This window comes from Eulemur rufifrons, chromosome 9 (genome assembly GCF_041146395.1).
Source record: "Eulemur rufifrons isolate Redbay chromosome 9, OSU_ERuf_1, whole genome shotgun sequence".
NCBI classification, from domain to species: Eukaryota; Metazoa; Chordata; class Mammalia; order Primates; family Lemuridae; genus Eulemur; species Eulemur rufifrons.
In genome coordinates, this window is record NC_090991.1 from 2,549,243 (window position 1) to 2,576,569 (window position 27,327).

Sequence of the window (27,327 nt, forward strand, 5' to 3'; positions counted from 1 at the left end):
GATGTCCTCATAGCCTCCTAGTTACTTCCAAGGCATACAGTAGGACTGCAGGAGGACTGTGCCTTCTTCTTCATGGAGATCCCTCAGTTACTTGAGAATTTGTTTTCTTGCCTTAAATTTTTCTTTTCTAATTTAAACAAAATTAGTTCATTTTACCACTAATTCAAAGTCATTATTTTCAAACTGCTGTTTTTGCTTTTCAGATTCCTTGGGTTTACCAAAGATCCTCTTAAAGCATAGTAACTTCAGTTAAAAGAATTCTCCACACACGGTGTGAACAGTGGAGAATAATACCACAGCACTGCAACTTCCCATGGTCGCTAACTTCTGTTTCTCTCCATGCGGTGTGAAACGCCATTGGCATTTTTCCTGCCCTCTGGCCCTGGCAACCATCAATCTGATTACTGCCCAGATAGTACTCTTTCCAGAATATCCTCTGAATGGAATCATACTGTATTTAGTGCTTTGAATCTGGATTCTTTCACTTAGCTTAATGAATTTGAGATTCTTCTATGCTGTATCTATCAGTATTTTATTCTTTTTTATTGTTGAGTAATATTCCATTGCACAGATGTACCACAGTTTGTTATCCATTCATCAGTGGATGGACATTTGGGTTGTTTCCAGTTTGGGGCAATTATGAACACAGCTGTTATAAACATTTGCATGTAGGTTTTTGTGTGAACAAAGTCTTTATTTCTCTTAAGTAAATACCTAGGAGTGCAATGTCTGGATCATAAGGTGGGGATATGTTTAAAGATATAAAAACACTTCCAAACTGTTTTCCAAAGTGTTTTTTGCTATTTTGCTTGCCCACCAGTCCAGGGTCTCCTCTTTGTCTGCATCCTCCTTTTCTCAAACTAAGCAAAGATTTAATTCAATGACCATTTATTAAAAGCCTTTTTTGGTGTCAGTCATAGTGCATCCCTTTAGAGGTCTGTCTTAATCAGGGGTCCAAGAACTTTGCTCTGAGCTTTAATAGAAAGAACATCAAGTGATGTTTGGAAAAAAATATTTTTGTCTCCAATCCATTAGTTTTTAAAATGAAAATTTCAGCAGAGATTCATATGTCAAATTATCTTTCATGTACATTTCACCTTTTCCACTTCATTGCACCCTTGAGGAGGAGCACGAGTGTTGGTGGTCAAAGTTAGTAGTCCCACAAGATCATGGTGCCAGAGAATGTGGTTTTCAGTCTGATGAAGGAGGATCCTAAAGGGCTTATCATCCTATTGGCTGTGTCTTTTTTACTTCGTTACTGAACTTATACCTTCTTTCGTTATCCTCTTCCACCAGTGTTTGACACTGCTTGGTCACTCTTTCACAGTGCTCCTATATTGGGGTCTGAGTCTTTGGAAACTCTATTACGATAATTGGTATAAGATGGACCTAGGGAATCTCCCCCTTGAGAGGCATTCTCTCTCATAGAATAACAAAAATAACAATAACAGCAACAACAATAACAAAATAACCAACAAAGTGCTTACCATTTACCAGGCCTTGTGCTAAATGCCTTACATACATTTATTTTATTTAATACTCATAATAATTCCTTAAAACAAGTATTTTATTCACAATTTACAGAAAGTAGAACTGAGTATTAGAGAAAGAAAGTAACGTTTCCAAAACCATAGAGCTTGCATATGGCAGAATTAGAATCCGTGTGCACATCTTTCTGATGACAAGGCAAGTTTTGATGACAAAACTCTTACTTTAACTCTTTTCCTATACCTTCCAAGCCAAGGAGATACCAAGGAAGGTTCCTTGGGCAGGGAGCCTTGAACATGCCCAACCCACTTCCAAGCTTGAGAGAAAACCTTCAGCCAGTATATAAATTAGCTTCTGCTATACAGTGGTCAACCACAAAATCCTGTGAGATGAGGATTAACAAGAAATGAGCCCAGCACCTTACTGGTTACGGCTGGGCTTGCTTCTACGTCTGAGCGTTGCCAAACTGGTGATCTGATCTAGTTTCTTTCTTACTGGGGCAGCTAGGTGACTTGCTCTGCTTCACATATCTCTTTTTCCAGCCAGCTAGGTATGTTCTCATGGCAATGACAAAGGCATGAAACAAGAAGTCCCAGTGCACAAGCCCATTGCAGAACTCCGTGTGAGTCAATATACTCACATCCCATTGGCCAAAACAATCCATATGGCACAGCTTAGTGTAAAGTGGCTGGATAGGTCACCCACAGAAGTGAGAGGGTGTGGTCAAAGCAGTGTGGTGCTGGCATAGGACAAACGTGTAGACCAATGGAGTGCAACTGAAAGTCCATAAGTAAACCCATGCATTCATGTTCAATTGATTTTTGACAAGGGTGCTAAGGCTGTTCAGTGGGGAAAGAATAGTAATTTCAACAAATGTTGCTGAGGCAACTGGGTGTCTACATGCCAAAAAGAATGAAGTTGGATTCCTACCTCACACCACACATAAAAATTTAAATTAACTCAAAATGGATCAAAGACTTAAATGTAACAGCTAAACTATAAAACTCTTATAACAAAGCATAAAGATAAATCTTTATAAGGTTGGATTTGGCAATGGATTCCTAGATATGACATCAAAAATAAAAAGAAAAAATATAAAATACACAAAAGAAAAAAATAAATAAATTGAACTTCATCAAAATTAAAAACTTTTGTGCATCAAATGACATTATCAAGAACATGAAAAGACAACCAATAGAATGGGAGAAAATATCTGTAAATCATGTATGAGACAAGAGTCTAATATTCCAAAAATATAAAGAACTCAACACCTAAAAGACAAGCCAATTAAAAATGGGCAAAGGACTTGCATAGACATTTTTCCAAAGAAGGTATACAAATGGCCAACAGTACATGAAAAGATGACTAACATTATTAGTCACTAGGGAAATGCAAATCAAAACTTCAGTGAAATACTACCTCACTCTCACTACGGTGGCTATTTTAGAAAGTTCAAAATAAGTCTTGGTGAGAACATGGAGAAACTGAAACACTTGTGCATTGCTGGTGGGAATGTAAAATAGTGCAACCACTGTAGAAAACAGTTTGGCAGTTCCTCAAAAAGCTAAACATAGGTTTACCGTATGATCCAACAATTACACTCCTGAGCATATACCCAAAAAACTTGAGAAATAATTCAAATCAACGCTTGTACATGAATGTTCATAGCAGTCCTATTCACAACAGACAAAAGGTGGAAACAACTCAAATGCCCATGAATGAATGAATAAAAGTACGATGGACTATTATTCAGTCATGAAAAGGAATGAAATACTGATACATACTATAGTGTGCTTGAACCTTGAAAACATGTTAAGTGAAAGAAGCCAGATAATAATGTATGTCATACAATTCCACTTATATGACACATCCAGATAGGTAAAGCAATAGAGACAGAAAGCAAATTAGTGATTGCCAAGGACTGCTTAATATGTATGGGATTTGGGGGGAGGGTGTGATGGAAATGTTTTAGAACTTGATATAGGTGGTGATTGTACAACATTGTGAACATAAATACCACTGGATTGTCCACCAAAATGGCTAACTTTATGTTATGTGTATACTGCAAAGTTGCATGAGAAACGTGGACAGGGAGAAGTAAAGAATTGGAGCCGTTCCTGTAATGCACCTCACCTAATAATAGAGAATGTACTTTCTTGATATGGCCTCTGTGCACAGATCTCCCTCAGGAGCAAGGGGATGGCGGCAAGTGTGGTAGGTGACTGACTAAAGATTTGATCGTGCTGAATCCTGACAAGCTCTTGATCTCTTTCCACCTCAGAGACACACCCAACGGCCACTAGTCCCATAGCCGAAATACCTGAGTATATAACATCAAGGTACTTCCGCTCTCTGGGGTTTCATGTCTGCAGCTATATAATGAGGTCGTTGCCATTAACAGGAGGGTGTTTTCCAGCCCAGCCATTTTGTGTAACACTTTCTTCTGTTAGAGTTACAGACAAGGTAGCTACACATGAGTGTACTCATTCAGAACAGGAAGAGGAAAAATTAAAGATGGAAATGGAAGTATCGGAAAGCTATTTCACTAACTTCACCTTTTATTTACACCTGGTAACACTTCCCACTGTGGACCACCTGAGAAATCTGTGATCTCCTCTTTCTAGGAAAAAAAAAAATTTCCTTTTCCTCTCTGTCCTCTTGCTGAGCACCTGACTGTTTCCTTGATTCTATGTTTTTCCTACTCAGAGTCATCAGGAATGGGGGTCTGGAGGTGTACTCCATGTATATTCATGCCTGAGGACCTGGCTTTATTTACATTCCATTCCTGGAAGGCATCTGCTTTGTGGGGAAGAGTGGTATCTCCATTCTCAGTGTCATCGGCGTTCCCACCCTTGGTTTACAACCTTTGTGAGATTGGGAATGCATTGGTAATTTGCACAGCCAAAGCTTCTGTTCCTCTTTAAAACTAACGAGTCTACAATGATCATGAATTGGTGGTGGCTTCTAAGGTCCTGGCATATTACGGAAGGATGAAGACACAGGTGTGCTGATCCCTATTTTGGAGAGAAAATCAAGCATTTTTCTCTCTTAAATCTGGGGTAACATTATATCTATTATTTCCTGTAATAGTAGCAATCATCCCTAACCCTTGCATAGCATTTCATGAAATACTTAAGCACTTTTGCATTCATTGTCTCGTTTTTATCCTCAAACAATCCCGTGAGGAAGGCGGTGCTTATGCTAGTCTCATTTAGCAAAGGGTTAAACTGGCATTCAGAAGGGTAAGAGAATTTCATAAAGTTTTGCAAACAGTAAGAGACCAAGAATCCATGTCTGTGATCTTTTTCTCTTTATTGTGTCATGTTCTCTCCCCATGTCCACAGACCCCTTATTCTCCCACCTGCCAATGCTCCACTTCAGATACTGCTCTTCTGTTTGGCTATGGCAAGAGCCTTCCTAAGGCGTCCCTACCTCCTTAAATGTCACATTGTATGTAACTATTAAATGATCATCATAAAATGCAAATTTGATCATGCCTCTCTCCTCCTCAGTATCCATGAATGCCTCTCCCCCACCATTATTTACAGGATATAGAATGTCATGATCTGGTGTCTAATTTTCCCACCTCATCTCTTACGATGCTGTAGCACAAAATCTATCCTTAAAGCACATAATGTTGATTTTTTAATCTGTAAATTAGAACTGCCTGCTGCTTAGATCTTTTCATATATTCTTACCTCTTTATGGACCTTCTCCCCTTGTCGGACACATTATGTATCCTTCAAGCACCAGGTCAGATAATACTGTAATGAAGTCTTCCCTGACTTCTGCAGGAAGAGTTAGTCACTGCCTTCTGTGAGTTCTCTTGGTTTCTTGTACAAAACATTGCCCTGTAATAACTTTATATTTGACTGGATTTATATATTGTGAAGTTTCCAGAAGGTTGGAGGTTGAGGTTTTTCATCATTGTAGCCTCATTACCTGTCATGGCGCTGGCATACAGTGAGTACTCAATAAATATTTGTTCAATGTTTACATGAATGATTCAAGGAGGACTTTATTAAAAGTACGCTACTTTCATTCATTTCCCCCCATTTTCTTACCTCTGTCAGCACAGTGCTCGTCATTTCCAGAAGCAATCTACTAAGGATGGTCATTAATGCTCTTTCCATGGCTATCTTGCAGTGACAGAGAAGAAGTTGAAGGCAGTCTAAGGAGGGACTCTTCGAGGTTGACACAATTCCACCTGATTCCTTCCCCTGGGTCAGGGGGCAGGCGGCACATTGCATCTACTCCAGGTCTTTGAGATTAGAAATCCACAAGACAGCTGGAGTCTATAGCTTCCTCGGAGAAACCTGGGACTGGCGTTGACCCAAAGCAACCCAAATCCCAGGGGCTTACGCTGAAACAATCTGCGATGGGAATGTAATACTCCAAATACTTTTCAGTTAGTTCTGGTTTCCATTTATCTTTCTTTCTTGGCAGGTAGGGCAAGGGTGAGAGGAAAATGGGACAGGTGGAGAGTGGAATTTGATTGAATTACCTGCCAGGGCTTCAGAAACCCACACAAAAGAAACTCGCAACTCAACTTGGCATCTCTTTAAGAACGACTCCGTGCAGGCTGCTGGTGGAGATGCCAGTGCTTAGGAAAGCATCAGGCTGCTCTCAGATAATGCGGCAACACCAGTATCTTCTTACACACTGTTCTTGGCACAGGTGTAAAGAGCCTGCTCAGCGGGCGGGGGGGGGGGGGGCAGGTCAGAGACTCCCCCAGCCGCCCTCTGCCTGTTGGTGTTGTTTACACTCTCACTGCTGCCACTGCACAGCCATGCCAAGGTTCTCTGTCCTCAGAAGGCTGGGGTTCACAAGTCCCATTCAATATTTATTCCTGTCTTTTCTTTGCCATTGAACTTCTTATCTTGATCACTGAGAATCTGTTACCATCACTCCTATTTCATTTGATATTTACAAGCATTTTCTGCATCATTTAGTAGCTGAAGCCATTCTCTACTGGGTGACATACATAGATATCACTCACAAAAGAACATTTCATAGTTATTTCAAGATAGTTACAGTTTTAAAATAGGTCAGTTTCCTCTGTCTTGTGGAATATGACCGCGTTTTATATTATTTCTAACACTCATCGGACATTTGTTGGTTCAACAGTCCATCCACCACCCATTAATTTGTATATATTTATTGAGTGACTACACCAGGCTCAGCACGTCTCAATCATAATTGTACCTAAGATACTACACAGCTCCTACGTGTCTGAGACATGTTGCTAGAATGTGCATTTTTTTGGTCAAGGACTGGGCTTACTTGCCTTTGTATGACTATATATATCTCAGTGCTGGGAACATAATAGACACATAACAAATTTTTCTGAAAAATTTAATCCTGATTTCCCCCAATGTTTCACACTGTGGATAAAGATGGGATCATAGTGTCAGTGATTAATCAAACTAACTGTATCAATTTTTGGACCTGCCTTCAAAATCAAGACCTCCAGTGCTCTGCAGTGTAGTATCTTCCAAATTTTTCTGAGAGTTTCCGGGAAGTGTCACATAGGATCTGAAAAAGTTCTGCTTCCACTGCTCTGATGGGCCCTGTGGGCCCCACCAGAATACTGCCGATGGTCTGCCATCCGTCACCTCATGTTTCCTCGCCCCCTTCTGTGGTTCCACCAGCACCACAGACCTTCCTTGCACCCCCACCCCCACCCACCAAGTGCCAATGCTGCCCTAGCCCTCGAGGTCCCAACGCCATGTGGTCTCTGCAGGCTCTGTATGAGAGGTCCCGAAGCAGAGCATCCGCTGCATTTAGTGGACGTGGCTCTCTCTCGGTGAAACACAGACTGCATGCCTGAAGCTCACGGCAAGTTTGAGACAACGTCTACTACATTGGTCTTGGAAATATAGTTTTTCTCTAATGATTATGGTTTGTCCATCAATTTTCTAAAACATGCCCAGACATGTCTGAACCCCTGAATGGCCACAGCATGAGGCTCACACTTTGATCCATATTATATTTTTCATTTCTTATAAAAGTCATATGTGTTCACTATGGAAGAAAATAAAAATCATTTTTGATACCACCATCCAAACTAAACATTTTGACATATATTCTTTCAATTTTTTTTTTTGCTATTCATTTGAAATAAACTGGAAGAAATGGTATTGATTAAAATTTCTTTTGTATTCTTTGAGAGACATACTTTGAGGCTGAGCCCCCAATAAGATGCTTAGTAGCAAAATTTGGTCTCTACAATTGCTCTGAAAAGTAATGGGGTGTGGAATTAGAACTTCCCTGAAGGAAAAACTGGGAAGAAGAGGGGGAGATGGCACATCTAGGAACCACATTGGCATGGCAGAGGAGAACTGGGCAAGTTGAAAGCTTGGATGGAGGTTTTTGAGCCCTGGGCTGTGCATAGCAGACTGATGTCAGCATTAGCCTGACCTTAGAGAAACACAAAGCCACGAGAGATGTCAAATCCAACAGAATGTCATTGAAATATATAAAAGAATTTTAAATAGGCCAGACAAAAAGAATACCAAAAAAAAAAAACTCAAAATAAAGTCAAGTAAAAGATAAATAAGTTAAATCATCCCATCACATGATACAAATTGTCGAAGGATGGTGGACAGGAAGGTGGGAAGGAGGAGATTCCCTATAATCAGAAAGAATTACGTATCTTGGGTGTATCTTAAGTTTAAGAACATGGGCTGTTGTTGGCCTACAAGAGACATATAAGATTTCAGGAGTTTTGCAGGGCTTTGCCCTAAAGGGATGTGTGAACGTGGTAGTCTCGCCTCAGGAGGGCATCTCACCGAGCCGGAGCCTTTGCATGGCGATGCCCGTCTCAGACCTGAAGGCTACTTGTGCCTGACGCCTCTGTAGGACAAGGCTAGGTATGGGGTCACAGGCTGAGAACTGATCAAAGAATGCACGCCTGGCAGTCACCTGCAGCTAGACACAATTGGCCTAAGGGACAGTTCCTGCTTCACTCCGGATCACTTGTCTCAATCAACAAGAAACTAGATAAAGAAATATAGAGGCTCTATATTTCTGTTTAGCCTTTCTGCTATGTGATAATTTTATCTTAGGACTTCGAAGTTTATCTTAGAAAGATTTTGTAACCATTTGCTCCCATAGATAGAGTTAATTAAGGAATCTCTAGAAGCTTTTGGGGAGACTTAAAACCTAAAGGAACTATCTGTTATTATGTAAATCTGTTACCACTGGCAACTAATCGCTGCACCAATAAATACTGATGCGGGACTTCACTCAGTGCCTCGCAGCCCTGACTTCCCCATCTTTTAAACTATACTTTTGTCTCTGTGTCTCTTTATTATTTCTCTATTCTCTATTTTCTATTATATTTCCACATCCCTTGCAACGACCCTGCTAAGGGACCCGTTTTTCCTAGGAGCATAGCTAACTCCTGGGGTGCTGTGAGACTCCCGTCACTTGGAGAAAATGAACTTTCAAAAAGGCTCAGAGGTGCTGAATGTTTTGGGAACTACCAGATTTCAGACCCTGGCTTAAAGTCTCTGACCTTTAGGAGCCTCCACCCGTTGCCATGGCAATCCCGACTAACCGTCCTGCTGTTTGCTCAGGGGGTGTGTCTTAACTCTAGACAGTGAGAGGAAGAAATAAATCAATTCCATTATATATGTTCAATTAAATTTAAGAATAATATGTTTACAAGTGATTTGTAAAGTACTTGTAATGATTAAGAGAGATTGGCACACTGAATACGACAGATTAGTTTTGTGATCTCAATTTAAATTGCATAACTGAGTAATTTATTTTAGACATGCTGATTGAAAGATAAAAAAGAATTTTACTAAGTTTGTGCACAATACTGGAATATTTAAGAAGAGTTAAGAATTTATTTTTTTGTTTAATTCCTTTTTTTTTTTTTTTCTGAGATGGAACTTCTCTCTGTCATCCAGGCTGGAGTGCAGTGGTGTGATTATAGCTCACTGCAGCCTCCATCTCCTGTCCTGGGCTCAAGCCATCCTTGCACCTCAGCCTCCGGAGTAGCTGGGACTATAGGCACTCAAGGCCCCACCCACTAAACATTTTAAAAATTTTTTGTAGAGACTGGGTCTCACTATGTTGCTCTGGCTGGTCTCAAACTCCTGGCCTCAAGCGATCCTCCTGCCTTGGCTTCCCAGAATGCCAGGATTATAGGCATGAGCCACCACACCCAGCCAGAAAAGTTAAGATTTTCTAGTTATGTTTAATTTATTGGACCTAATATGTTGGGGAAGATTTGCTTATTAAAGGCAATTAGAAAACTGGGCATATTAAATGTATAAATGCATTTTAAAATATTTAATGGAATTTAACTAACTATATTGATTGAATAATCAAAGACCCCTTTCAAAGTGCCTGTCAAAATTTACCAGATTTTATAAATACAATAAGATTTGTAAGTTGTACTTAATTGTTCAAGAAAAAAGGTGATATTTAAATCTGCCATTATAATTTATTAATTTATTCAGCAAATTTTAGTAGATGTCTTCACTAAATATTCTGAGTGCTGGAGACAGGGTAGTGACCAAAGTACTTATACTCAAGGAACTTACATTCTTTTAGGATGACAGATACAAATAAAAGGTGAAATGTGTAGCATGCCAGAAAATGAAAAGTTCAGTGGAGAAAAATGAACCAGGGCAGGGGGCTTAGGGATAGGGTTTGCTTGGCAGCTAAGGTGGGGTGAGGGTGGGGTCTGCTCTTTTATATCAATGGGTCAGGGATGGCCTCACTGATTGGGTAGCGTGTGAGGTGACAAGTCCAGGAAGTGAGGGAGGGGATCAGCTGATATCCAGTCAAACGGCTTCTTCAGGCAAAGCACTCCCTGGGCAGGGAGTCCCCTCAGGGGGCCTGTTGGCACAGATAACCACACTGACTACATCTCTAGAGCACATAGCGCAGAGGTGACCGGGCTGACTAGATCCTAACCTACAGCCTTCCAGGAATTAGTCTCCTCCACCTCCCTGTACACAGAATTCTCTAGAGACGGAGGCACTGACTCCTTCCAACTCCCTCCAGTAGCTTTCTTCTGAAAACTCTAGCTCCTGTTTATGTCCTCTGCCTTTCTACAAACAGGCTCTACATCATTGTCACATTATGCTTACATGTGTGAACTTCTCTTTCCTATGAGTTATAAGCAACTTGTAAAAGGATGAGGCCTTAAGTCATTAAACATACGTGACTGGGTAGAAATTGCCCTTCAGTGACATTCGCTGTGAGATAATGTCTGATACTACTGAAGGGTGCGGTTGTGCCACAAGCCCTGGCGTTTGCTCTATTCTAAGGCAGTCGCACAATCCACTCATCGTTTGCTCCAGTGAAGGCTTAACTAACACCTGCTGCGGGCTAGGCATTACTCTGGGCTCTGAAAATTGGCTTATCAGCACCAACGTTAAAGGCCAGACCACCTTGTTATGTAAAGTAATGCTAAACAAAGCTTATCTTTTTAAACTAATTAATTTTTAATTGACATATAAAATTTGTATGTATTTATCACCTACAACATGATGTCTTAAAATATGTATACATTGTGCAGTGGCTGCATCAAGCTAATTAACATTTGCATTATTTCATAGATCTATTTTTTTGTGGTGAGAACACTTAAAATCTGCTCTTAGTGATTTTCTACTATATATTACATTGTAATTAACTGTAGTCGCCATGGAGTAGGATGGATCTGCTGAGCTTATTCCTCCTGCATTTCCTTGCTGAAATTTTGTGTCCTTTGAGCATCATCTCCCTGAACCCCTCGGCCCCCTCCCCTCCAGGCCCCGGGAACCAACATTCCACTCTCTGCTTCTCTGAGTTCCACTTTTTCAGACTCCATGTAAGCGAGATCGTGCGGTGTTTGTCTTTCTGTGCCTGGCTCATTTCATTTAACGTAATGTCCTCCGTGTTCATCCATGTTGTCGCAAGGCTACATAGTGTTCCAGTGTGTCTATATACCACATTTCCTTACCCAGTCGTCTGCTGACGGACACTTACGTTGATTCCGTATCGCGGCTACTGTGAGCAGTGCTGCTGTGAACACAGGAGCGCAGATAGCTCTTCACCATGCTGGTTTCGTACCCTCTGTGTGCATTCCCAGCAGTGAGATTGCCGCATCATAGGACAGTGCTATTTTTTAATTTTTTTAAACAGAGCTTTTATTCATGAATGTTGGGTATGAAACATTCACAAAAAACTTATTTTTTTCAACCCTTAATGCTGTCTGTCTTTTTGACTACTGGTGACAGCTGTCTGCATTGATGAAAGTGTTTGGGGAAAGAACTGTGAGTTCCGATCACCCTTTTGGTAGTCAGCCACGCCGGGACAGCTCTAAAAGCTATTTGTTGTGAGTGAATATTATTTCCTGGACAAAAAATAAATACATAAAAGCCCCTATCTTTTTAGTTTATTGCCTACTGTAGTTTAGTGACCTGAGCAGAAGTACACCAGAATTAGTGATTCTGACAGGCTCTGTTCTTATGTTTTTATCTCAAACTCCCCAAACTCTTATTTGTTATGGAGCTTGCTCAAATTGCCCTGAGCATTTTTCCTTTTAATTAGAGCTTTCACGGAATGAAACAAACTGTTTTTTAAAGAGGAGACTAGGAGGGACAGAAAAGTAAAGGAGACACGTTGCCACATTAGAAAACAGGATGAACGTCCACGCTCTCCGACCAGCATCTCCGTCCGCTGCGTGGACTATAAAATCTCTTAACGGCAGTGGGGAGTGAGTTCAGAACGACTAACCTTTTGCTGTGCGCCACTAACGAGCAAGGTTATAGCATATTCCATCCCCATTAAGTGATATTATAGTGGCATTCCATGGTCATTAACTAAATGGGCTAAATGTTGTTTTCCAAGGCTGAGTTCAAAGGTACAGGAGAGAGGGTAGCTTCTCTGGGGTAATTAAATGACATCCAGTGACATAAAATTGCCTGCCACTTAGCGGATGCTTGTCAAGTAAACTGAAATCAGGAAGTGTCCTCTAGATAAAAATATGTCACGAAAGAACCACTCTCTAATCCCCCGTGTCTATAATGTGGCCTACTTTTTCTCACTTAAATTATATTATAAAGTCTTGCCCATTAAGTTACCTGTATACCTTTTTGGTTAAACAGATTGTGGTGGCAAATAATTAGTGACTCGTTACATCCGAGCGTATATGTTATACTATAATGTTTTGGGGAATAAGTGTCCCCTTTTACAGATTTGGCATTTTTACAGTTATTCTTTATGATATTAATTTAATATCACTTTTTTAGATGGGGAGAGGTAAGATTCTAAGAAGTAGAATATCTGATCTGATTACATGCATTTTCTGCCTTTTCCCAATTCCTCCAATTCAGCTATAAATGACCTTTCTTGAGCATGGAGTTGTTGGACCCCTCCCGGAGGGTGTTTGCAGAGTGAGGGCTTCTGTCCTTCCATGTGCTGGCGTGGGACTTGCTGTCCATCGGTGTGGGGGAAAGCAGCACAAGACGGTGACCCCTCGGGGTTCTCCAGGAGTCAGGAGACCGGCAGAGGGAAAGGATTTAAACATCAAGTTTGCTGGAAAGAGCTTCACCTGAGAAGATCCATGTATTCTATTAGTGGGTTGAGTGGTGCCCCCAACCCCTGCAAAAAAAGATATGTCAATGCTCAAACCCCTGGAAGCTGTAGATGGAGAAAGGGCTATACATGTGACTAAGTTAAGGATCTGAGATAGGATCATGCTGGATTACCCAGATGGGCCTAAATCCAGACAAGAAAAGGCAGAGTAAAGAAGACACAGACACACAACAAAGGCAATGCAAAGATGGAGGCAGAGATTGGAGTGATGTGGCCACAATTCAAGGAGGCCAAGGAAGACTGATAGCCATTAGGAGCAGGAAGACACAAGGAAGGATTCTCCCCTAGAATCCAGAGGATACACGACCCTGCCCACACCTTGATTCCAGACTCTGGCCTCCAGAACTGTGGAAGTAAGTTTCTGTTTTATTAAGTCATCCAGCCTGTCTAATAAATAGCCTAAGGCAAAAGGCAGCCCAGGAGACCTGTGGCCACAAAGGAGCTGCAAAGAATGGAAAGGTCGGGCAGCTGGTTTCCTCCCCTAAGCCCAGGCCTTTGCAGCTGAGGACACTAAGGAGCACAGAAGGTTACCCTGGGGCCCTAGAGGGGACCAGCAACTCACCAACTGGTGCACCACCACCCCAAAGGAGAAGGGGCCAACCACTCTCTGGTCTCCCCAAACTCCACCTCAGGATATTTGGGGAACTGTGAGTGATGAATAGTTGTCTTCAACTGGATTCCCTGGAGACAGACTCTGAGATGGAGAGCTGTTGCAGAAGTTTTACTGGAGAGAGCTCTTGGGAAACACATTTACAAGGATGGAAGGAAGACAGGAAAGGGCAGAGGGAAAACTCTGATCCTCAATGTGGTTTCAACTGGCAAATCCTATGGAAGCCTGAAGCTGAGATGGGCCTTCAGAGTGGTATCAAACTGAGGCAAAAGGACCATTTATACACATCTTCCTTCTGCCGGCAAGTTCTTGGCCATGGGTATCCCATAGTTTTGATCAAAGCAGTTCCTTGTTGCTGCATGGAACACCCAGTGAGAGAAGTGGCTGGAAGCTGGCAGCAGCTGGGAGATGCACGTAATGACCCCGAAGAGTGGATCTGGATAAAGCATCACAGCATCCAGTGAAACACACAAAGGAAACAATAGCACAGGTGGCGGCTTGGCAACCGAGAGAGGAGGAGCAAGCAGACCTCTCAACACAGGGCACTGGGACGGAACAGGACTGATGGGCAGACAGCTGACAACCTTCAGGTAAACATCATGACAAAGCCGTTTAAAGAGTACCAACGAAAAATGAAAATAAAAAGACTTTGTAGAACTTAAACTTGGTTTCCAAATTTAAAATTCTGTAGGTGAATTGAAGGAGAGAGCATGTGACCCCAAGATCCAATGGAAGAAATGACTCAAAACATGAAGCAAATATAGAGAAAAAAGAATTCAAAGATAAAAATGTTTAGGGAAAAATATCAAAGACTTGAAGGATAGGTCTGGGAGACTTAACCTGAATACTAGATGTCTTTGTAAAAGAAATGAACAGATAGAGACAAAGCAACAACTAAACAAATAAGAAAAATTATCTGGGGGTGAAGTGTTGTGTTGGCATGTGAAAGGGCCCTTTAGGCTCTAAAAAGAATTAGTTTTAATTTAAAATAATAAAGCCATATATCCAAGACATAGCCTTGTAATATTTTTGATTTCTAAATATAAAAAAGATAATCTTCAAGTTTCTACACCAAAAGGGAAAGAATCAGAATTGAAGTTCATGTTTACAACACTGGAAGCTAGAAGTCAGTATAAGAACATGTACATTTGGAAAAAAAAAAAAGGTTGCAACTCAAAAATGCCAGACCCAGACAAGGATAATGTGCCTGAGTCAAGGGGATTATTTGTAGATATGAAAAGATGTATGTTGCCCACACACCCCATCTGTACAAGATACTCAAAAAGATATTCTAACAACAAAACAACCAAAAAAAAAAAAAAACTGAATCAGAACACAGACCTTGAGATGGGGAAGATGATAGGAGACAAGACCTACAGTTATATATAGTAAAATCCAAATGAGTAGTAGCAGAATGACAGGGAGTTTATAATCTGTGTTAAATAGGGTTCTTGAAATAGACATGTTGCAGAAGGAAGCCTAAAAATAGTACGAGACTGAAAATGCTGAATTATGTCTTTCAAACCTAGAAGTTGTGGGAGCCAGGGTTGTGATGTGGGGAGGAAGGAAGTAAAACTATCTAAAGTTTCATGTTTAGACATCATGAATACTAGATGTCTTTGTAAAAGAAATGAACAGATGGAGACAAAGCAACAACAATAGATACAGAAACAACTTGGGAAGTGAGTACCCAGGAAGGAGCAAACAATTGATGTTTTGTTTTTATATAGTACTAAGGTGTGGCAGTAAGTGTGTTGAGTATGGGAGGGTAACAATCAGTGGAGAGAGAACGTAGAGTAGACTTCCAGTTTAACACGGAGAAAAAATATTGGGGTGAATACCAATTTGACCAAATAGCAAAAATGAGAAAACAACTAAAAGAAAGCAATGAATGAAAATAGCCAGTCAAAGTAAAATAAGACCAAAAAAATGATACTAATCATTAAACTAAAGGTGAAAAAGCTAATTTCCCCTGTGGAAAAAGACAGAAATTGTTGGGATGAGTTGCGTGCACACACACACACACACAGAGGTCCATGAGAAACACACTGCGTGGGATGCTTTCATTTGCCCTTACAGGTCCATTCTGCCTCTTTCTCCACCTCGCAACCTGCTCTGAGTAGACGACCTGCAGGAAACACTCGACAGGGCTGCCTTTTCTCCTGGTCTCCTTGCTCTTCCCAAGATGCTGACTCTACTCAATTCTCTCTCCTTCTAAATTCCTCTCTCTCCCCTTGTCTCTTCAGGGTCTTAGGGGTGGTAATAGCTCAAATTCTACTAGCTTCAGGCAACCATGCCCTGTGATTCCCTTACACCCACACTTCATAAAGAGTTTGTTATCTCTTTTCCCATCTGGAATGTGCCTATTTTAAGTGTGCCATCTGTTTTCTTTTGGGACTTGGCTAATAATCAGTTCCAGAAATGACCCCAGAAAAGAGGCTCTCAAAATGAGATTCTGGAATTGGGTTGGTCATATGTGTAAGGAGTAAATATTCTATTTCACTTGCTGAGTGAAAATAGAACACAAGTAACCTATGATATTCGGTCCTTCAAGTTATCACTGGTGGATAACTTGATAAAATGTAGGGAATAACAAGATAAAATGTAGGGAAATGTAAGCAAAGGGAGAGGTGTTGGGAGGTCATGAGGCTGTGACACTAATTTCTTGTGGCAAAATTGAAATAATAAATATTATGAAGACATCTGGCTTCTTCTTAGGCCTTAGAGAGTGTGCACAGAGAAAAGAGAAATTAACAACCATGAGCACACAGTTGAGGACATGCATGGAAAATCATGAGTCTCCATAGCAGCATTAAAGGATCCTTCATTTCCTGTGGTCCTAGAAGAGGTGTGGCTGAGGGCTAAGCCAGGTATGAATATAGGGCTGGAAGAGATAGGTACAGCTCCAAGGAGATGCTCAGCCCTACCACACCTCTTAGGCTATGATAAGGACACTAGTGGGGAGAACCGGGACCCTAAGACCTGGGCTAAGTACATCTGAGCAGACATGGATGAAACTCAGAACTTGGAACATCATTCCTTTGAATGTCCATTGCAGGAAGGGGATGCTTCTCTTTCTCCCTAATATAAAGGAGCTAGCTCTTACCTGCATAAAAGGCTTTCAGTGACTGCACCTGGAGCAGGTGCCTTATAAGATGATGTCTATTCACTCAGGACTCATATCTAGGGCGACCAACATGCCCCAGTTTGCCTGAGACTCTCCTAGTTTTGGATTTGAAAATCCTATAACCAAGAACTCCCTCAGTTGCTGGCAGACTGAAACACCTGTTGGCCCTACTCATATACAACAGCTCTCATTGAGTCTCAGCTCATAAGGCCAATGAGAGTCCTACACAGCCCAGATGTAGAAGTAAAACACTTGCTCCAGGAGAAAACAGTTTATAATCTAAAAGAGTGACAAACCCTTGCTAACATGTACCAGCAGAAGCCTGGGAAATATATATGAGAGTGGATTCCAAGGGTGTTAAGCCAATGGGGAAGGAATTTGAATTTGGATCTGGCAGAATTCTCTGACATAGATGTTACCACCTGGATTTGGGGACTTTAGTGTGTTGCTTTAATCACATTGCAAATGCTGTAATAGTCTGTTAGCTTACCTAATCAAACCCTGAACTTGATGAAGAGTTTGAAACGCCATTGCAATCCTGGCCTGCAGTGGAAGGAGTTTGGAGGACTAGCAAAATGGGCGAAGTTGGAAGAATCTATTAAGTACAACTTCCTTAGCTTCCCCACCCCCTAGCATACTCTTAGGAGGGCCTGTGGATACACCTTTTGCTATTCTTCTGATTATATAAGCATAGAAAATTATCTGGAAGGTTAGTATCTTGTTAAATTAGTTCCCTGGAGCGGGATGGATTAAAAAAGTAGAGGAAGAGTAGAAGGTGAGCAAAACAAAACAAAACAAAGCAATCACATCTACAACAACAACAAAAAGCATGATATGATCTTTGTTTGTAAAAATATATGTAAATATTTATATACATAAAATAAATGTTAGTGTTATAACTAAAATAATGTTAGTTAAAGAAATTTCAAGTTTCTGTATTCTAATTTGCACTGTTTGACTATTTACAGAGAATATGCATTTCATAATCAGAAAAAAATGTTTCACTATGTTTTTTATTATAGACAGAATAGATATGAGAGGAAGACAGACAGAGCAGCGTAACACACCTCAAACATTATTAGCTGAGTTTTAAGATGACATGGTTTCTGTAGGTGGGACCCAGGGATTGCCTGAGCGGACATGCAGGGTAATTTATGGAGGTAATTCTCTAAGGGGAGGTGGAGGGAAGTAGAGGGAGGAAGAGACGGCAACAGATGGAGTCCAGGCCTGGGAGATGTTGGGCTGATAGAATGTATCCCCATGGGAACTACCCAATTCTAGGAGAAGGGAGGTTGTTTGTACAATGGATACTTTTGGCAGCCTAAGAACTCACTGATGTCATATCTTTCACTTTGGTGGAGGGTAGGGCAGGAGGACAGGCACAAGAGAAACATCTAGAATCCCATGTTAGATAAATATCGAGACCAAAAAGAAAAGGGAAAACAAGAAAAGAAGACCCTCAGAATCAGTTAATCATGTTAGTCCTGCATATGGTCGAAAAGGAAAGGAACAAACTTAAGAAGCCAGCAAAACTGTTAAGAACTCAGTTGGACCTCTGAAAATATCAGTAAAACACCAGTCATAGTCCTAGGTTGAAGAATTTTCATGCTGGTATGTCTGGACTTGGAAGATTCAAAGACTGAGCGAGGACAAGTTTGGTGGCACTTGTAACAGAAGCCATATCGATCCCCCTTGGACACTGATAGCACAAGTGTTTAAAGCATCGACAGTTTCAGTTCAAAAAGTTATTTATTTAGAGGGGTGGGCCTGCTGGAACAAATCTAAGCTTGAGGGCGAAGTGCCTCTAGGAGGGTGTTTTCACAGGCGTAGCAAATTGCAAAGCAAAGACTAAAGCTCGCAGGCACACAGCACAGAGCTCATGGGCCATGGGACCTCACTGGAGATGCGGTAAGAAAGGAGATCAGAATTGAAAAAATCAGCCACTCCATGAACTTTTCAATTCCCCACCACGAATTGTGAAGAATCTTTTTCACAAGAAGGAACAGGAGCTTGGTCACCAAAACCAGACAAAATTAAGTTCAATACTAAGGTGCTTGGACTAATACTCAGAGGCAAATAGAAATTACAGGGTCTACAAAGGACATGGTGGAGCCTACGGAAAGACAGGATACCATAGGCAAGACATGGTGACTCAGATTGGCACCACTGCAAATTTTGCAAGACAGAAAAGTCTCTAATACTACCCCCTCTGACATACAGTAGGGAAGGTGCCAGAATTACCTGGTGGGAGATTTCTCAGACACTATTTTAAGTTCCCAGGCTTTGGCGTGTGCACGCCTGGCACAGGAATCTGGCCTTCTGGAACCTGAGATTGCAATGATTTTTTTTTTTCCTCTTTTGTTATTATTTTTTTCAGTTTTTATTTTCTCTGTCTACACTGCTTTTCCAATACATCATTCAATCTCTACTGGAATCAGGCACTGAGTTCCAGAAAGATAATTTTATTGTGGGTAATTACTGGAGGGCAAGGGTGATTCTTGTCTATTTCCCCAATCTTTTATGGGAGGTCAGAATCTGTGATACCTTACAAGTGCTATTGACTCTCAAACACTATAAAAATGTAGGATACATGAGAATCTTTGGTTTATTTTGCTTTAGGTTACTTAATTTTTACTCGATTTTGTGGAAGATGGTCAATATTACAACTTCTAGAAAAGGGATCACCATTTAACCCAGATATCCTACAAAGGCAGCAACCTGAGAATGAGTAGAATATTAAAATTCAAAGGACAAAAACTTCCATTCACTTATTTTCATGAGATTTAATTTGAAACTTTAATTTCTCCTTAAAGGATAGGAAGGTGGTCATATTCAATCATATTCAAAGTTTTTTTTTTGTTTTGTTTTGTTTTTTAATATTTCTGCCATGCACTTGCTTGGATATCTTTGGTATGCTTCGGTATCCATTTCCTAAATCTCTTAGGTGATTCAGGCTTTAGGTAAGTTCTATCGGACAACGTGACTAAGAATAACGGATTCGCTGAATACAACATAATCGCCTTTGTGGCTTGCACTGTTTGTTTCCATTTAGTGTCATTTAGCTGCACCTTCAGCATCGGCTAATGCTTTATCTGCATGCTGTGCTTCCCCTACCATACCGCATTCTCTTTCTGGTAGGAATCTTGGTGTTTCCGTGGCTTTCTAACCCTAACATTGAACACAGCGCCACGCACTACGTAGTGTTCAATAAGCACAGTGAAGCCCCCGCAGCGCTTAGGACGATGCGCGGCCCCTGAGCGCGGCCTCGAGAGACCGGGCGGTGCGGTTGATAAGGACGAAGCAGCAGCGCGGTGGTGACGGACACAGCTGGGAAAACAAGATTCAGCTGGAAAAACAGTCCCCTGAACGGTCAGCTAGAGACACGGATGCTCTGTCTGCTGTGGTGGAGCGCTACGTCCAGCATCCGAGCGGGGGCTCCGCCTCCCGCCGCCCACCCTCCACGTGCCTCCTCTCGCCGTCCTTTGTCACACGCGGGCGGCACAGACTCGACTTACCTGCTGGGCCTGATTCACTTGAAAGCCGGGGAGGCCTTATTGTTTTCTTTATCTTTCGTTGCCTTTCTCTAGGCAAATGGAGACTTGGGGGTTTGCAGGGGGATGGAATTTTGGCAGAATTTCACTTAAATATGTGCAGAGTGCCTTATAATATTTATGTTGGCCCTGCCACTGAGTAGTTACCTTTAAATTTACTTTATGTGAAACCAGAGAAACCTCGCCCTGAATAACCAGCTCAGGTGGAGTCTGGCTCCCAAACTGCATTACCTGACTGGCTTCCCCGCTGACCTTCGCCAGAACCGCCACCTGTGCTTCTGGCCCCTTATGGCGGCCTCTTATTTTTTTCTAAGCACATACCTCATATATATGATAGGTACTGTGTATACCTGAAAATATAAGGCGATTCTCCAATTTCCCAATGAAAGTACCAAAGGAAACAAAATTTTGGTCAATTAAAATGTAATACAGATTAAAATGTAAAATCTCTATGCCCAATAAGTAATTCATTAGGTAATATGATTTTTTAAAGTACATAGTACATTAAGTAATCCTTTAATTTGAAATATTGCTCTTTCAATTCACTTATTTATTTATTTATTTATTTTAGGGACAGGGTCTCACTCTGTCGCCCAGGCTGGAGTGCACTGGCGCGATCATATAGCTCACCGCAGGCTGGAATTCCTGGGCTCAAGCCATCCTCCCCCCTCAGCCTGCCACAGTGCTGGGATTGCAGACGTGAGCCACTGTGTCTGCCCTCACGCTCTCTTTTAATGAGAAATGTTACTGAGACTTTTCCCACGCGCCAATGTCGTCCTCGTCATTAAACCACTTTCCTTGAGTCATCAAACATGGTTTCCCAGAAACAGCATCTCTGCTTCCTCTTTGAGATGAAGTTTCCTTTAAGATGTGTAAAATGATGACACTGAAAGTTCTGTCCCAGGCCACAGGTTCCCATTTTCAGAACATAAGTTCAGTTTTCTGTTTGTTTGTTTTCCCATTCGTCCTTGAGGGGGTTTATGTGTGGTCTCTGAAATATATTCACTTACTGTTTGGCTTTTAAAAATAATACTCTACTTAAAAATGGCTTGATTTTTTTTTAAAAAAAAACAGTCTAATACACCCAGTAATAATTAATGGATCTATTTAAATGTCTTTGCCTTTATTTTTTTTTTTTATAAAAAAATAGATTATGTCAGGTACCCACTATAAAGATCCAAAATTAGCTGTTTCAGGCCAAGGTGTCTTTCCCAAATGGTATGTTGTTATTCAGATTAAAATGATTGAGAAAACAAACACAATATTAGAGAATTTTTAAGGATTTGAAAATATCATGACACTATCTTTTCTAACTGATAATTTTTGGAGGAAAAGAAAAACTGTGCTTTATATTCATAGATATGTATATATGTAAGTTTTATTTCTTATATAAAACCTGAGTCATATATATTATAAGGGAATTAGCTCTTATTTAGTCAGGGCTCTTGGCTTCTAAGACAGAAACTTAACTCACACTAACAAAATAAGGAGATTAGGTGGGTCATGTAAACAGAGGACGGGAACGGAGCCGGTTCAGGACTGGCGGAATCCAAGAGCCAAACAGATGTGGTGGTCACTCTCGCTTTCCTTCTAACTGTCCAGTAACCTCTCTGTTGACCCATCTCTCTTACCTCTACTTGCCAACACACTGGGATCATTTTTCGCTTCCTCCATGAAGCCCTTTTCCACATGGCAGAACACACACAACAGGCGACTGCAGAGAAAGCAGAAAAGACCAGGCTGTTTCTCCACACACTCAGCATATTAAAATTCCCAAGGGAAGATCTGAAGTTCTTTGTACATTTTTTGGACTCTTCGCGGTGTCCTATCTTGTGAGCTATTTTAACTGGCCTGGCCTGGACCATCCATCTGTCCCTGAAGACAGTGTTGTGTGACTGCCAGCTCTCCGGGGGTGGGGCCGGGGGGTGGTGGTGGTTCCCTGAAGAAAGAAGAAGGATGCTTGTTGGAAACGAGTGGGAAGGGAATGTCTACAGAAGTTTACTGTAGACATTTTGGATTCATTTAAAAGTAAATTAAGTAAAACAAAAGATTTTTTAAATAAAATATTCAGAAATTGCTTTATCTTTTTAATAATAAACTACATAATGGACATTTCTTGCATTATGAATGTGTTCACTAAATGTCCAAACTATCATCAGAAACCATTAGAAATATGATTAATGTAATAATATGATCTGTCTATGAGCTTTCAGACCTGTAAAAACCAAGTAATACACTTACTCACTTTGTCCTACATAACCATTTCTGTTATCACCAATGACTTTTTTTAAGTTTTCTGGTGTCCTGGTAATCTTTAGAGCCTGTAAGAGAAGTAAAAACCTACAAGGTGTTTGAATTCAGAGCAGGAGCTAAGTCCTAATCAATATTTTACCATACCTGTAATCAAAGCTTTGGCTCTTCCTTAAGCTACAAGCGATTATACTTCACAGCGAAATATAATTCTTTCCCCCTGTTCTTTGCAAAAGGCTTCTAACAGCCTCCTCCACCTACCTTAAACTGCTTTTCCCAGCTGCAGGGGATTAAACAAGTTATGAGATTTTCCTAGCAGTAAACTTTCTGAACAAATAGAACAGTACCTAACAGTTTTCCATTGTGGTGTTAGGGAATTTTTCAAAGCTTTAATTTTTTTTTTTTTTTTTTAGTTCTTTTCCATTAGATTTTAATTGGCAAAGTTTTATAAGCAAAATTAACCAGGAGAATTAGATTTTCACTTACAAAAAGTTTCCAGTTAGAAAAGCTTAATTAAACAATCCAGCTCTCCTGCCTCCTTCTTTCCCTCGGCGTCGTCTAGATACAGGAATTCCAAAAGGGACCGGGGAGCGCTTGCAAAATCAGAAGATCTCAGACTTCAACATACAGGACCACGATGATGGTGTAGGATGTGAGCCGTGCGAACCTTTTTACGAGTTCCGCATTCCAGTTACGGTCCAGTCAGTTGTTCCCAAAAGTTACAGAAGAAAATCTTTGCTCCAAGTAGAAAATCTGAAGTAAAACCTAAGCCTTCAGAGAAAAGAAGATATTTTAGAAGTGTCAAAGTCAAAATAAAAAGTGTAGACATGAATCTTTAAAATGAGCATTTCTGGGGGGAGAAAGACACCCATTCAGGGCACATGTGCAGACCAGGTCGCCTGCGACATGTCCGGAGAACAAAGGTTGGAGTTTCATAAACAGAGAAATGTTAGGTATTGCTCTTTGGGGAAGTTCACTGGCACTGGTGGGATCTGGGAAGCTGGAAAGGTTTGACTGGTGCGTGGTGGTCGTGGGTAAGACTAGTGTTCGCGTTGCAGCAGGTCGTTTTTTTGTATGATCAGGTTTCACAGACACTACTCCGAAAAGCATACAGCTATCAAAGATCCCACCATGCTGGCCACGTCAGGTACTGATTGTTGCTCACTGTGCCTAAAACCCTCTTCTCCCAGTTACTCACATAGCCAGGGGCCCAGACTTAGCAAATAAAAATACAGCGTGTTCAGTTACATTTGAATTTCGGATAGGCAACAGATACATTTTTAGTATGCATGCTGCATACTGACACAGAAACGTTATTTGTTGCTTATGTGAAATTCAATTGTAACGGGTCTCTGTATGAGTCTGCCCGGGCGGCTGTAACAAAGCGCCGCAGGCTGGGCGGCTGAAGCAGGCACGTAGGGGCGGTCGCTTCTGGAGGCTGGAAGTCCAAGATCAAGGTGCTGGCAGGTTTGGCTTCTCCTGAGGTCTCCACCTTGGCTTGTTCACAGCTGCCTTCTTGCCATGTCCTCACAGGTCCTCTTCTCTGCGCAGGCTCCTCCCTGCTGTCTCTTTCTCTTCTTATAAGGACACCAGTCCTGTTAGATTCAGCCCCACCCTTGTGACCTCATTTAACCTCGGTTGCCTATCTGAAGGCCCTAGCTCCAAACAGTGACATTGCGGTACACGTTTCAGTCCATAACAGCAAACTTAATTTATCCAGCAGCCCCACGCATGGCTTGTGTTTTCCCCTCCAGGAGATCGTTGCTCAGAAACCATCTTCTCAGGGCTGGCTTCCTGGGCCCTCTATTGCAATTTCAACACCCCCCTCAGCCCAGCCCTCCTGCTCCCCCCACCCTTGCTTCATTTCCCCCTCCTAGTCTCCAGCCTCTAGAATCCACTGTACGGGGTTATGCTTTGTCTCCTCCTACTAGAATGCCAGCACCCCGAGGGCAGAGATTTCTACTTTTATATTTTTTTCTCTGCAGACCAGTCCCTGTTGTGTGGTAGGCACTCAATAAATGCTTTTTTAATGAATCAACAGCTAACAAAGTGGGAAGCAGGAAGCTGCTCTCTGTAGGCTAGTACAGCTAACAGGCCTATCAAGAAAAGAAAAATTTTGATATGTATAGAAGATTCTGGAGCTGCCTGCACCTCCCAGGTCATTTTGCTATGAAATATGTGAATGATTCTCAAACCTGTGCCTGGGACGCTTGCTAATAATACAAATTTCTGGGCCTCACCTTCAAACATCTTGTTCCATTAGACAAGCGCTGGGCATAAAAATTTGTGTATTCAACAAACACCCCAGCTGATCCTGACACGTGGGCAATAAATACACTGAAAAACGTAATCCTAAAATCAGCTCCCAAACCAGTTGGGGTCAAAGACAAGGGGATGCGGGAAAAAGGGAGAGGGTGCTTCTCGAATTACAGAGTCTGTGGCTCACTTCAAGCCTTTTAATTGTTACTTATGCCCAGAGCTGGTTACTCAAACTCCTTATTGCTCAAAATCCTTCACCTGGACTTCCACAGCAACCGTGCTGGGTCGCTGCTTCACGTTCCTGACCTTCCCTTCCAGGGCTCTCGCTGGGCCCCGTGAGGAACCACAGCTGGATATGGGGGTGTTTGGGGCTGGCCTCCACCTGTGGGGGGACCTGTAGGGCACTCGTGCCTGCAGGAGGGGCCAGGAGAGGTCATCCAATGAGGGAAGTCCCAGACAGTGAACACAGGGCCAACTGAGGCCCAAGGGGACCGTGCATGAGCCTGCTTGGGGGCCTAAAGGCAAAGCAGGGGAGCCACTGAGGCAGGCCCGTGAGTGCAAAGGGAGGCAGCTAGTAGGGACACAGAGCTGACATTTCCCAGGCTCCGAAGCTCTGGCCTCCTTCACTCCAGACCAGGAAGTCCGTACCCCTCAGCATCGAGCTGTTGGCTTGACGCAGCACCGCTGCCTGCTGAGTTGCAGGATCCAGGCTTGTCTCCTCCGACTCTGGCAAGACCGGAGGCCCTCGCTCCCCACGCCCCGCCAGCGTGGCCTTTCCTCGCTGCTCTCACCTCTGCGGAGTTTCCGCTTCGCTCCCATCGTGAGTTTCACTGCCTCGCTCGCGCTGCCTTCCCTGTGCACCTTGACATCGGTTTGTGTTCTGGGGAATTCCTTTGTTTCCAGCCAGATGACTGAGTTGAAGAGTGACAAAAAGACACTCATCTCTGATTTAGGCTAACCTGCTGGTAATAGATCTTATAAAACTATAGGTGAACAATTTAATGCTACTTTTAAAGTCTGATTTCCCTGGAAAATCCACATGCTTTCTATTGCCTGCCGTCCACACACAACTCTGGAACTTTTTTTAATATTTAAACTCATACTTTTAATTAGTCTTTGAAGCTTATTGAAAAGAATTTGTGCCAGCTTCCTAATCATTTTTGCAGTACCTGTCATTTTTCATAGATATCTAACATGGTATACCTGTAGAAATACGATATTTTTCCTCTCCACGTTTATTCTACTTAGCTAAAGTGAAGAATAATATTTTAATTTAATGTACTAAAATTGTTTCTCACCATATTTATTTTTGTTTATTTCTGGCTGGAACTAGATTAAATGTATAACTTATTAAAACTGGGTGGTTTTTTAATTAGTAATTCAAACTTCACATATGTATTGTAAAACTAACAAGGAAAGTTTTGTTTTAAAATCCAAATCATGTGTAGAGTCAGGCTCACTTCATAAACTGCACATAGTAAATGCTCAAGAAAACTTTGTTGAATTAATAAAATGAAGGAAATGAAAGCATTAGGTGGTTAGCCACTCAGCTGCTACATTGCTTATGATTTGAGGCTGGTCAGGTAACTTTAAGTTATTTCTCTCACAACATATTATAAGCATCAAGTGATAAATATTCAGAGTACTCTTTGGAAATGTTAAATTGCAAATATAAGTAGTGGCATTTTATGCAAAAACACATAGATTAGTTGTTTCTTGTTTTTAACCTGGGCTAACGGTTGGCCTCAACAATTGCATATCTCTTTTCTTCACTACATATGAGATTCACCTTTGAATCTATATATTGACCACAGTGACAATCTTGGCATGAGGTTTTATAAAAATGCCAAGTGACATTGAATCCAAGGATCCTGGAGCTAATGAGAAATGGCTGTTGAGGACAGAGAGATGCAATTCTGTTGACCAAAGTGCTCTCCTTCAGACTCCTATTTCTGTTACTTTCACAAGATCCCTGTTCGTCTGGATCAAGGCAGGAAACATGCCCTAAAAGCAATCTGTGTCCACTACAAAAAGATGGACAGCATTCTGTCCCTTCTCTGCCTGTGAACAGCAAGCGGGAAAGCAATGGACTGGAGCTCTCCTCTCTCATGTTGGGCTGCGCACACCGGCTCTGCGTTCCCAGCCATGGGCAAGCTATGATGGAACTCTGAAAAACACCTCCAAGGCATGTTCAGTCATTCCACTGTGCACACACAATTAGCTACTGCATGATATGTGCCCTGCTCTTTTCTTAAAAAATTCCTTTTCATACGTATTCAGATTCCATTTTCAAGTTTCAGTGGTGATCTAGAAGTCTACATATATTAATAATATGACTATAATCTTAAAAACATGAATAACATAGAAAGCTTACTGGAGGCTAACTTTAAAGAGAGGTCCCAAGGGGAAAATGGGGGAGATTGCTTTGGAGAGAAAAAAAT